General features: G+C 38.6%; 1 pseudogene; it reads right to left on the reverse strand.

The window, feature by feature from the left end:
- Positions 1 to 328: 328 nt before the first annotated feature.
- LOC118653386 lies at positions 329 to 12,622 on the reverse strand (annotated as a pseudogene).
- Between the last annotated feature and the right edge of the window lie 1,627 nt (positions 12,623 to 14,249).

A 14,249-nucleotide genomic window follows, 5' to 3' on the forward strand; every position in this document is an offset into this window, starting at 1 on the left:
CAGAATTTATTTTGCTAAGCAATAAGGCTAGGTATCAAATGCAAGTCCCCCCCTTCTTACTCAGGAATAAGCATTATTTCAGAATTATGAGTTTTTGTATATTTTCTTAAATCAAGTGACAGTCTGTTTCAACCAAATGATTTTGACTTGGAAGTTGTAAGACAACACAAATTATGTTAGGCACAAACCCCATGCCATCTCCTTTTCATTCTATTCCATTTTTGCAAAAGGGAGAGTTTCTCTCTAAAGAGACACTAAAGAGAGGAAGGAAGTCAGTGAGAATTGGTGTTCTACAAGCAGGTGTCAGGCACACACAGCACACAGGCTGTTACAGCAGGTCCACTCAGTAGTAATGGAGGAGGTAGGCTGTGCAGTCAGCAATGGGCTTCATTACCTGGTACTGGTTAATCACCTTGTGTGTTTGTCTGGTCATCAATGTGCAGACCAATCTGGAAGACATCTGCAGTGCAATGACCACTCTTCACACTGCTGCCATGATGGTAGTAGACTACTGCAAATACTTTATAGGTTCTGTGGCATTTAAATTCTTATCTTTAACTCCTGGAGAGAGCAGTTCTAAGCCCAAAAGATATTCAATTTTTGCTTTGTTTTGTTTTGTTTTTGTTAATCCTCACCCGAGGATATTTTTCCATTGATTTTTTAGGGAGAGAAAAAGAGAGAGGGAAAGACAGAGAGAAACATCATCGATTTGAGAGAAACACATCGATTGGTTGCCTCCTGCATGAGCTCTGACCAGGGCCCAGACTGGGGAGGAGCCTGCAACTGAGGTACATGCCCTTGACCGGAATCGAATCCCGGATTCTTTGGTCTGCAGGCCAATGCTCTATCCACTGAGCCAAACTGGCTAGGGTGATATTCAATATTTTTTATAAGCTTCTGATATCCAAGAGTCTTCTTGTAAGCAAATCATTTCAGGTGCAGCAGGGGACAGGAGGAAGTTTTTCCAGAGTCACTCTTCAACTGATCTCAACCTCGTGTGTGTGTGTGTGTGTGTGTGTGTGTGTGTGTGTGTGTGTTGTTTGTTTTTTTCTTTTTGCAGTATAACCTTGGAAATATTCTCTTTGCACAAAGTTTTCCAGTGCATCCTGGACTGTACATATCTTGTCAGACTGGTTATCCAACTGCAAGGTGAAAAATGGCTGCAAAGTGGCAGATCCTTTTGAACTTTACTGATAAATCACAGACCTGATATGCCCACCAAAAATGCTGGGGTCTGAACAAAGTCCACCTGGCGAGTGACTGAAGTCTTATTTCTGGGACCCACTTGCTCCCATTCGTCCTCACTTCTGTCGCCTGGTTCTTCCTGCTCTTTCTCATTCATTGAGTGGCTTTTGTGAGTTTTTCATTATTTGGTGAGAGAAGTTTCTTTAGTTTCAACATTTCGTCCTGAAGTTCATTTAGAATGAAGCCTAGTATTCCTCATCTTCTTGTCGACCCTTTTCAGACAGACTCAATTTGTTGACTGTAAAGACTCTATACATATATGTGGGTTCAAAGGCAGATCCAGGGCAGATATCCCTCATGATTTTATTCCCAAGAGCTTGTCTGGGTTTTGGAAATACTGGCATATTCATAAACTCATTCCTTAGCCAAATACGCATCATGGATGTTGACGTACAAAGTCTTTGCATTATTGAATACAGAGGAATGAACTTCATCAGAGAGCAAGCAATAAAGTGCCTGTAGTGTAGCATTAATGTAGCAGCAGTTTCCTTTATTGACCAACCCATGTGGTTACAATGATACTGGCTTATGTATTAGGGTTACATTCTCCAGTAACTCTGCAACCTTTATGACTACAGGAGCCTCTGAAACTGGAATAAGCCCTTTCATGACTTCAGCCTGCTTTTCAGAGTCCAGGGGACTTAGTTTCCACAGAAGCCACAGGCGAGGAGGAAGAGGGTTTAGAATCATGGAAAAGACTGGCCCATGACTTAGACTGACTGATGAGAGTGGTATCCACCACAGAGGCCAGGGCATCAGCAGGAGGGGAAGCGCTCTCAGCTTTAGCTGGATCTGAGTTGTGCTTTCCACATTGTACAACTCCATTCCATTGAAGGTTGAGCCCTCACCTGAGGATTCAAGCATTTGTCCATTAGCAACGCCAAGGTTTTCAATAGTATCCTTGCCAACATAAGGGTGAACTACAGCTGTCCACAACAGGGTGTCTCTGTCAGCTTCTGCAGGGAGGCAGGACTGTCCAAAGTCAGGCCCCTGATGTCCCTCAGGCTATCCTGCAGTCCAAGCATTGCTGTCCAGGGCTCTGAGGAAAGAACCACCAGGCACAGCATTACTGACTAACTCTTTGGAATACTTAGGGCTGCTACAGTCCTGGGTGTCCTCAATAAGGGCATATCACCCATCAAGTTTACATGCTGGATTGGTATACCCATTGACCCTAGAGCTTCTGTGGAAATACTAGTCTCACTGCCATCTTTCAAGTAACTATAATATGGTTATATAGTTATATAGGTGGACTTTTTTTCTTCTTTTTATGCTCCCTTCTTCCAAGATCACCAGAGACACCATTATTTTCCAAAACTTCAGCCTTCACGTTGTACCTATGATCCAGAGCAAGGGCAGACCCTGGGTGCCGGGGTCCAGCCCCAGCAGGTCCAGGGGTCCCCAAAGGTGTGGACGGAGTCGGCGAAGAAGGAATGACACAGAGGCAGCGTTCAGTTGATCAGCATGGTTGGGTTCTCTTGCCTGGTTCTCCAGCCAGGTTCTGTGTCCATGTTCTCTTGCTAGGTTCTCCAGCCAGGTTCTCCAGCCAAGTTCTGGTCTGGATCTCCAGCGAAGTTCTGGTTAAGATCTCCAGCCAGGTTCTCCAGGTTCTCCAGCCAGGTTCTGTGTCCATTTTCTCTTGCTAGGTTCTCCAGCCAGGTTTAGTAGCCATGTTCCCTCGCTAGGTTCTCCAGCCAGGTTCTGTCCAGGTTCTCCAGCCAGGTTCAGTCACCAGGTTCTAGTCAGGTTCTCTTGCCAATTTCTGTAGTCAGGTTCAGTCCAGGATCTTTTGCCATGTTCTCTCCAGCGAAGTTCTTCTGTCTCTAGTTCTGTGTAGGTTCTGTCTTCTTACATCTGTATTTATACCAGTTGATTCCAATCCTATCAATCTCTATTTCAAAGGTTAGGGCGTTTCTTATCTCCATTCCAGGGAGTAAAGATTATGTAGCTTAAGCATGATTGTTCGTAGTTAAAGTGATTAATTACCCACCTGGCACTTAGTTAAGAGGTTTTATTCCCTCCCTAACTTCAGGGGAAAATCCCTACCTGGGGAAACAACCTTTCTCAGAGACCTTGGTTAAAACACATAGTGCCAAGAAGGTTAGCAAACATATTAAGAACAGTATGCCATATATGCCAGGTCCCTTGAAACAGCAAGCATGGACGGGCTCCCGGCACCTGGGTACTGGCAATCAATGGAGCTGTAGTTTGCTTCTTTAGCTACGTCATCAGGGGTCTTTTTGGATGTTGTGCAACTAAGAATAAATTCCATGGCCTGAGGATTCAATTTGCTTGAAATACTGTGGTTGAGAGTTCTCTCCAAGGTGTCATTGAGTTCAATTACTTCATTAACACCAAACTCTGTTTCTGATATTCTTGTCCATCAGGTAGCACAGAACTGTTACATTGTATGGAGGAAGTTCAATTGAAGAACAAGGAATCACAAAGAACTAATTGAATTCATCAGGGCTAAAATCTCCAAAAATATATTCTGGGCCATGGAAGGTTTCAATGAGCTTTTCTGTCCTCTTGACTCTTCAAGCTGGTCCCCACCCCACCCTGCCTTCCCCCACCCCCACCCCCCACAGTGGCCATTTTCTTGCCAGCACATACATGGTAAGTAAAAAATTTAAATGAGGAAAATGTTGACACCAGAACCCCAAAAGAACTAAAAAATGTTGGACTTATGTGTCATTAATATGTGAGTCAAATAAATCTCTTTGGAGGAGGATATTATCAATGCAATGTCATTCTTGCACTTCCATAGAAATAAGTATGTATTTAAGATAGGGGTCTGCAAAGATTTTGTGTGATAGCCAAGCCATTGGGGTACCCCATGGGTAGCCTGAAAAGGGTAGATTTTATCCCTTTGGGGGTGGAAACAAATTATAGCTGAAAGGCTGTTGAAATAGGCAACATAAAAGTAAAATATTTACCTGTTGTTGATTGAATAGAATTAGTAATTTTAATAATATTGAACATTAGATATGAAAACCTTTGATGGAAGCCGAGCATTAGGTTTATAGTAATCAATCATGAGGTACCCTTTATTTTTTGCAGGTTTAGGAACAAGCAAATTTGGGTTGTCAGATGGAGAAGCAGTGAGAATAATAACTCCTTTATTAACTAGGTTTTATATAATAAGTTTTAATCTTAGAAGGCCCTATTTTTAACTTGAATTGGACCATATTAACTATTTTAACTAAAAGTCCAAGGGACATAATTTTAGTATTCCAATTTGTGTTAAAGATTTACTTTAATTTTTATTATTATGTTTGAGCATCTATGCCCAATATGAAAGACTTTAGGACAATGGGCACCATGACTATAAGAAATTTAGGCAAGCCTACAATTAAAGTAGCCATTTTCCTCTATTTATTTTGTTACTTTTAATGCTTATATGGAGAACAATGTGTAAATTTAGTGGGATTCCCCAGGTAAAGGTACTTTGAGCTCTAGTATTAAATCCATGAGATTTTGTCAATTGTTGCTTTTTACCAATTGTTAAAGTTAATTTAGAACCTAGATTGTAGAATTCACAACAGCCAATCAGTGTGACCTTTCTATATATAAATTTTCCATATAAATTTTGGATTGCCAATGGATCAAATTATGAAACTTTTAATAATTTAGTTACATATTAGACATACATATATCATTTATTATACATTATTATACATTTATTATACATTAAAATATGATATGTATCTATAAATAATATATTTATTAACTTTTTTCTCCCTAATGCTAGGGGATTATTTTTAAATCAATAAGTAATCTAGGGCTTACATGATGTTTGCTAGATGTAGAATATATTCAGTACATAAGGCTTTAACCTCCCTCTTCTTCCCACCTTTGGGCTTATAGCTGCCTAAAGCTATAGTTTCACCCCTCCCCTATTTTTAGGCTTTTAGTTACTTGAAGCTGTGGTCTTCCGTTTCTGTCTCTGATTTATTAGAGAAAGAAAAAGGAGGGGGAAGGGGTCAGTGCCTCCAGGCAACCTCTCCCTAAGATGGACCCAGTCCCAAGTACTAGTATAATCAATCTCTTCCCCACTTTCTTTTCTTAAGCAAGATTACACATCTCCTGCAATGTGCTCAGGCACTTTTTAGTTGCTCCCTATTGATGTATAAGAGTTGTTCCCTTAAAATTAAATAACAAAATTAAATGATAACAAAAATTTAAAAAATATATCAGACAATTTGAGGCCGTTATTACTGTCCTGTATATAGACCCCAGCCTTGCTAAGGTTGACTGGGACACCCTAGAGAGAGAGGTCATTGGTCACAGTGAACCACAGGGGCCTCTCAGAACCACCAGGAACATGTTAGGTAAACATACAAAGAGAGGAAAAAACTTTAGCTACTTAGACATGTAAGCCACTCTAAAAATCTTGATAAGGGGATTTTATTTGTACATTTGAATGTAGTCACAGTCAGGGAAGAGGAATAAAGGGAACATAAGTCAAAGACCAGCCTTATCACACTGGTGCACCTATTCACCTACATGAGGTGTTCACAGACTGTGGGTATGTTGAGGTATCAGGAAAATATGAATTTTTTAAAAATTTGCAGTGCACTCATACAAGTGAAATCACACAGTGTTTATCCTTTTGTGCCTGGCTCAACTTAGCACAATGTCCACCAGGTTTAATTTTTAGCTTCATTCCCTTATGGTTAAGGAATACACTTTATATAATTTTAATATTTTTATATTTATTGAGAATTATTTAGTAGACCCACATATGGTCTACTTTAGAGAATGTTTCATGTCCACCTGAGAAAAAAATGTTCATTCTGCGTTTTTTGGTGGAGTGTTCTATATATGTAAGGACTATTTTATTTATAGTGCTGTTCATGACCTCTTTTGCCTTATTGATAGCCTGTCTAATTATTTTATCTATTATATATTGTCAGGTATTTCAATTGCCAAATATTATTGTACAAGTATCTATTCTCCCTTTGATTCTATCAGTTTTTGCTTCATATATTTTGGGGCCCTGCTGTTTGGTGTGTTGATGTTTATAATTGTATCTTCTTAATGAATGAAATCTTTTATCAATATATCATGCCATTATTTGTCTCTGGTAACAATTTATGGCTTAGAATATTTTGTCTTATATTCGCACAGCCACCCCAACTCTCGTTTGGATAATACTGGCATGAAATATCTTTTTTATGCTTTCACTTTCAACCAACTTGTGTCTTTGGATCTAAAGTGAATCTTTCATGGACAGTGTATATATAGTTGGATCATGTTTTCTTTTATTTATTCTGCTAATCTCTGTGCCTTTTAATTGGATATTTTAATCTATTGTGATTTTGCTACTTGTTTTCTATATGGCATATCTGTTTTGTCCCTTAATTCCTCCCTTACTGCCTTTTCTGATTAATATTTTTCCTGGTGGACCATTGAATTCACTAGTTATTTTTTCTATATTTTAACTTTGTTCTTAGTAGTTAGGGAATTACAATGACCATCCCTAATTTACAAAAATGAAATTAGAATCAGTACCAACTTACATTTAAATACATATAAAGCCCTGACTCATTTCAGCTCCATTCCTCCCTCTTTGTGTTGTGATTATAAAACTTAGTAATTTATACAACACTAGAGGCCCAGTGCATGAATTCGTGCATGGGTTGGGTCCAGCTGGCCCACCCCGATGGGGTCCGATTAAGGACGGGCCAGCAGGGGGGAGGGATGCAAGAGGTTGGCTGGCCAGCCCTGCCCCCAAACTGGGGGGGGGGGCTGGGAGGGGCTGATCAGGGCTGGGCCAGCTGGGGGGAGCAGGCTTGAGAGGTCAGTCAGCCCCACCCCCAATGGGGGGGTAATTGGGGGGAGGGTTGATGGGGAGCAGTGGGAGGTTGGCCGGACAGCCCCGCCCCCAAACGGGGGGGGCAATTAGGGGCTGGGCTGGCCAGGGGGAGGGGCCTTAGGTGGTTGGGGGTGCCAATTGGGGTCCCTATTGGGGCCCCAATTAGGCTGATTGGCCACCACAATGCATATCATAGGGACCAGTCCTTCCCGTCATTCCAGTCATTCTGGTGTTCCAGTTGCTTGGCTTTTATATATATACAGATATGCCTATTAGATTGTTTTTCTGTACTTGCATTGAAATCATATAAAAATAGGTGATCAGGGCCTGCCAGCCATGGGGGGGGGGGGGAGGAGGGGGACCGTGAGAGGTTGGTGATTGGGTGGGGTTCAGCTGGCCCGCCCTGATCAGGGCTGATTGGGGCCAGGCTGGCTGGGGGGAGCAGCTGGGGGAGGTTGGCTGACCAGCCCCACCCCTGATCATGAAGGGTAGGGGGGCGATAGGACCAATTGGCTGACCACAGTGCACATGATAGTGACCGGTCGTTCCAGTCGCTTGGCTTTTATATATATAGATAAGACCTTTTAAAAGCCTTTATTACCTCTCATATTTCCCCCCTCAACCTCTTCCTTCCCAGTTTTCTGTTGTTTTTTTTTCTATAACTTGTCCCAAGTCTTATCCTTTGCCACAGTCTGCTGCAATCTTTAAATGCTTTTGGAAAATGCCACCAGGAAGTCACCCCTGCCATGAGAACACTCTTCATCAGGCAAACCAAAGGCAATTTGTGTTTGTCCTCCTGAGCCACCAGTTAGTTCAAATCAGACAACCACAATTCTTTAAGAATAAAAATGAAATTTAACCATTTGTGACAGCATGGATGAGGGTATTATGCTCAGTGAAATAAGTCAGTCTGAGAAAGACCAATACCATATTGTTTGTATGATATGTGGAATCTAAAAATCAAATAAATGAACAAACAGAATTAAAACAAACACATAGACACAGAAGGAGAACTGTTGGTTACCAGAGTGAAGGGGGGTTAGTGGACTGGGTGAAAGATGGGAGGGGTATTGGGAGATGAGTGAAAAGTTGAGGGGATTAAGAAATACAAATTGATAGATACAGAATAGTCACAGTGATGTAATGCACAGCATAGGGAGTATAGTCAATAATATTGTAATAACTAATATCATGTCATATGAATATTAGGTTTGTCAGGGTGATCACTCAGTAAGTTATATAATGTCCCATCAATGCATTATACACCTGAAACTAATATGATATTGTATGTCTGTAATTGAAAAATACAAAATCATTTAAAAAAAAAAAAAAAAAAAAAAGGTCCATATTACTCACCAGACACTTGCAACCTCTACCATTGCCTCATGGTCACTGCCAGTTTGTTGTATAGAATTAACTTCTAAACATATAAAAAAGAATTAACTTTTAAACATATAAAAACTGGACCAAATATATGAAATGTTTGCTTTTAGTGATTGATGGACAACAGAGAATTATGATCCTGAGAAAGGTGAAAGGACTTCGCTGATCCCTTTTACCTGACTTTTTATCTGGAGGAAATTTCTAGACCACACTGCAGAGAAGGAAAAAGCAAACAAATCTTGGTGCTCTTGCTGAGTTAAATAAAGTGATATATGAGTTTTAAGGGGATGAAGTAGCTAGAATTTAAGGAGCAGAATACTATTTTAAAACCCACAGAAAAATAGGCCCAGTATTTTGCATGAGTGGCTGAATGTCTATTTGTATACATATAAGGTGAAATATGCTGATGCCTGGAAAAGTACAACTTCCAGAGGGGAAAAAAAATGATTACTGGAGCTATAAGCTGAATCATTCCAGAGCTCACACAGGACAAAGGATCATTTGAGTTCCTATTAGTCAAGATGAAGAGATATCGTTTACTACACAGAACATTCATTATAGACCTGAGAAGGATTATGACTCAGTAGTGAGGCTTAATTAGTCCTAGCATAAAGGCTATAGAAGAAACAGCGCAGCAAAGTTATACAACAAGCAGAGAAAGAATCAAGGTAACTGCAAGTAACTAAAATGCTTGCTATATGCTTAATATATTAAAAATTTAAGGAAAAATATAAACAAAATGAGAAAACAGAAAATTATATAAAGGAAAAATATCTAGATGTGAAAATGCAATACTGTAAGTTAATATGTCACTGAATGAGGTTAATAGCAAGTTAGACACTAGAAAAACAGATCCATTAACTTAAATATCTAGCAATAGAAATTATCCAATATAAATCGCATTGATAAAAGACTTACAAAGCAAGGCAACATCAATGAAACATGACACAATAACAAGCATTCTAATGAATGCATAATTGTATTGCCAGAAGGAATGGGGTAGAAATATATTTGAAGAAATAACAGTTGAAATTTTTCCAAAGTTTTGAGAATTAGAAGCTCACAAATCCACTAAGTTCAATGAAAGGCTTCTAAAAAGTTTAAACATAAAGAAAACCAGATAAAGGTACATCACATTCAAATTGTTGAAAACCAATGCTAAATTGAAGATCTTATCATTATCCAGAGAAAATAAGCAGGTTTCCTACAGAGGACAATGAACATATAGTACTTATTTTCAGAAACTATGCAAGACATAAAACAATAGAATCCCACCTTCAAAATTCTATGAGGGAAAAAAGGATAGTCTAAAATTCTACATATAGAGAAAATATATTTCAAAAGTGAAATAAAAACAAAAGTGAAGAAAATTTAGCCTCATTAGACTGGCACTATAAAATATGCTAAAGGAAGTTTTTCATGCAGAAGGAAAATTATATTAAATAAAAGTACATATATACCAACGGAAATGAAAAGCATACGAAATAAGTATGTGATTAAATAAGAAAGGCATTTATTTCTTATTTTTAACTTCTTTAAGTGATAATTGTTTAAAAATAATAACAACACATTGTGAAGTTTACAACACATGTAGAAATGACATGTATAACAACAATAATACATTAGTACAAAGGAAGTAAGGGAACAAATGGAAGCCTACTTTTGAAAGATTCTTAAATTTGACATGAAGTAATGCAGTATTATTTTACTTTAGACAATGGTAAGATAAAGGTGTATACTGTAAACATTGAGCAATGACTAAAAGAGAAAGCACAGACAGTTAGTTAATCAGCCAATTGTGGAGACAAATAGAATCCTCAATAAAAAATTAGTTATTCCAAAAGAAGGCTGAAAATAGAAAAGAGAGTAAAGAAGAGATGAATCAAAAGGAAAGTTGGAAGACTTACACTAATTCCAACATTTACTAAAAGTTACAGTAATGATACTGACATAAGGATAAGAAGATAAATAAATGGAATAGACTACAAAGTCCAAAAATAAATAGTTATATTTATGGTCTATTTTCCACAAATTTGCCAACATAAATCAATAGAAAAGGAGAGTCTTTTTAATAAATGGTGCTGAAATAATTGGCTATCTACATGGAAATAAAATAACTTTAAAAATTACATAACACCATATGCTAAAGTTATCTCAAAATGTGTCACAGACCTTAATGTAAAAATTCAAATTATAAAACTTCTGGAAGAAAATATTATTAGGGCAGCAAAAGTTTTCTAATACAAAACACAGAATGTATAAAATCTGAAAGATAAATTTATAAATTGAACTGCATCAAAACAGAAAACTCTGCTTTTCATAAAGCACTTATAATATTAAAAAGATAATCTTTCAAACTATTCAAAATATTTCTATCTGACCAAGAACCTGTATCCAGAACCTATATTAAGAATAAAAAATTCTGAAAACTCAATAATAAGAAGACAAAAATCATGATAAAATCTAAAAAGAAAAAAATGGCAATGCCAAGAGTTGAAGTATGTGAAGCAAATGGAGCTTTTAGCATTGATGGTGGGATCCTAAAATGATACAACCACTTTGAAAACAGTTTGACAGCTACTTAAAAGTTAAATGAATACTATACATCTCAGTAATTTCGATCTTAGAGAATTTACCCCAAAGCAATGAATTAAATATTCACACAAAGACCTGAACATGAATTATGGAATCTTGATTCATCCTAGCCAAAAACTGTGAACTAGTCAAGTATCTATCAACTGGTGAATAGATAGGCAAATTGTGATCAAGACAAAAATGGAATAGTACTGATGAAAAAAAGAATGACTAAAGTACAAAGTAATATGAATGGATCTCAAAAACATTATGCTAAGGAAAAAGAAGCAGACAAAAATTAACATATATCTTATGATTCCATTTTATGTATAATACTAAAAACATCCAAATTTAATCAAGTCATAGAAAGAAGAGCAGTGATTATTTGGGTGGGAGTTAGAGAAGAGTATTGACTGGGAAGGGGCACAAGGGAGTCTTCTGAAATAATGGAAATACTCTATAGCATGCTCATTGGATGTTGGCACACAGATATAAATAAAAGTGCCTCAAACTGTAATCTTAAAATGGGTGCAAAATATTGTAAGTAAACACTTACTGGATAATGTTGATTTTGTGAAAGATGGTTTGTTTAAAAAAACTACAACAGCATTTCATTGTTCTTTGTAATATTGTGACTTTTCCGATTAATGAGAACTTTAGGAGTCTTAAGTCTCTGATTTAAACTTGGCTCTCCCATTGTCTTAGTCTGCTCATGCTGCAACAAATACCACAGACTAGGTAGTTTATAACAGAAATTTATCTCTCACAGGCCTGGAAGCTACAAGTCTGAGATCAGGGTGCCAGCATAATTAGGTAGCAGAATTCTTCTGTTGCTACATAGTAGAAGGGGCTAGGGAGCTCTGTGGGTCTCTTATAAGAAGTAAAAATTGATAGTTACAGATTCATCATGGGGATATAAAGTTCAGCATAGGGAATACAGTCAATAATATTGTAATAACTATGTATGGTGTCAGATGAGTACTTGATCACTTTGTAAATTGTACATCAACTGTAATTGAAAACTAAAAATGTATTTTTAAAAAGTTCTTTTGGCTGTGTAGGTAAACACCAGTACTCACTGCCTCCCATAACCACACCAAAATTGCAACTAAAATACAGAACAACCATAATTCAAACCCATCTGAAATTTGGCTGAATGGAAGTTCAACAACTGGAGAAGTAAAGAAGAAAATACATAGAGACTGGTAGGAGGGGCAGAGGCAGGAAACGGGTTGGTCAGAAACCCATGTGTGGCATTTTTTTAAACTGGAGGGATATCTTTGCTGCAGGGGCCTCCTGTGAGAAGCAAGGGGCCCCAGTCCCACAGAAGACCCCCAGCCCAGGGCTTCAGAGTTGAGAAAAGAAGTCAGCATAACTTCAGGCTTTAAAAACCAGCAGGAATTGTGGCTGATTGACAGGGAGGTGCTAGAGACCCAGGTAGTTCCTCTTAAAGAGCTGGTGCATGAACTTACCTGGACTTGTTCCCTCTGGGCTCCAGCACTGGGCAGTTGCTTTAGGGGATCCAGGTATGTACACATCATAATTAAAATGCCAAGTGTATTGTCTGGCATAAGAGCAATTGCAGAGCTTCCCATCAACCATATCTGAGTTTCCATTAGCATGCCTCACACTATTCGCTTCACCCTGGAGTATCCCTGAGACCCTGCCCCATCCAATTTGAAGCCCCACCCAAGTTGTTTGCAGTGGCTTTTCCATATGAATGGCCTGTCCTGGCATAGGCTTCAGACTTTCCTAAAATCTCTTAAACAAGCAGCAGCTGGTGTCAGTGTGCCCCATACCTACCAATAAGAAGCCCGATACCTGACACTAGCACCAGCCTAACTTGCTTCACAGCTTGGCTTTACCTGGGCACTTCCTAGTTCAGCACAACTAGCAGCCATTTACTGATAGCTCTGCAGTTCCTGCCTAGTGGCCCCTGGCAGTGGCTGATGTTGCACTTTCCAGGAGACCTAGAGCCAGTTCACCCAGTGGACAGCTTCAGACCATACCATATTACAACTCTACACATCAGCAGGTGACACACTCAAGGGGCAAACTCAGTGAGCATCAAAGCCCCACAGAAGCAAGTCCTAATCCATAGGGGTGTCTCCTGCACCACAGCTTTTCCACTGTAATAGCAGCTGGTCCTCACAGCCAATTTGCCTGGAGGTCAATTCCACCCAGTGACACCAACATCAATCAAGGCTCAACTACAACAAGACTGTGCACACAGTCCATACAGGGGCTCACCTAGAGTGCCCAGCTCAGGTGACTGGGGAAGCTGAACCACATGGCCCTACAGGATGTTTACTACACAAAGCCACTCTATGAATTCCAGGGTACAATAGCAGCTCTAGATAATACATAGAAAGAAACACAGGGAAGCAGCCAAAATGTGGAGACAAAGAAACATGTCACAAATGAAAAAACAGAAGAAATCTAAAAAGAGAGAGAGAGAGAACTAAATGAAATTTAAGCAAGCAAACTACTAGATACAGGGTTCAAAACCATGGTTATAAAGTTGCTCAAGTGTCTTAATGAGAGATTCAAGGGACTTAGTGAGACTTTTCAAGAATCTTAGAATTTCAAAGACATGAAAAAGGAGCAGTCTGAAATTAAGCATACACTTACAAATAAGGAATAATTTACAGGGATTCAACAGTAGAGTAGAGGGTTCTGAGAATAAAATAAGTGATATGGAATATGAGAAAGAAAAATAAAAAAAAACAGAAGAGCAAAAAGAAAACAGAATCCAAAAATATGAAGATAGTGTAAGGAGACTCTAGCACAACTTCAGGCTTATCAGCATTTGCATTATGGGGGTGACAGAAGGAGAAGAGAGAGAGCAAGATATTGAAAACCTATTTGAAGAAATAATGACAAAAAAATCTCCCCTCATTGGTGAAAGAAATAGACTTACAAGTCCAGGAAGTGCAGAGAGTCCCAAACAAGAGGAACCCAAAGAGGCCCACAACAAGACACATCATAATTAAAATGTCAAGTGTTAAAGACAAAGAAAGAATCTTAAAAGCAGCAAGAGAAAAGCAGTTAGTTACCTACAAGGAAGCACCCACACCCAAAGTTTCAACAGTAACTTTTCAGGCCAGAAAGGAGTGGTAAGAAATATTCAAAGTGATGAATACCAGGAACCTACAAGCAAAATTACTCTACCCAGCAAAGCTATCATTTAGAATTGAAGGTCAGTTAAAGAGCTTCCCAAAGAAGAAAA

Source organism: Myotis myotis, unplaced genomic scaffold (assembly GCF_014108235.1).
Source record: "Myotis myotis isolate mMyoMyo1 unplaced genomic scaffold, mMyoMyo1.p scaffold_m19_p_4, whole genome shotgun sequence".
NCBI lineage: Eukaryota > Metazoa > Chordata > Mammalia > Chiroptera > Vespertilionidae > Myotis > Myotis myotis.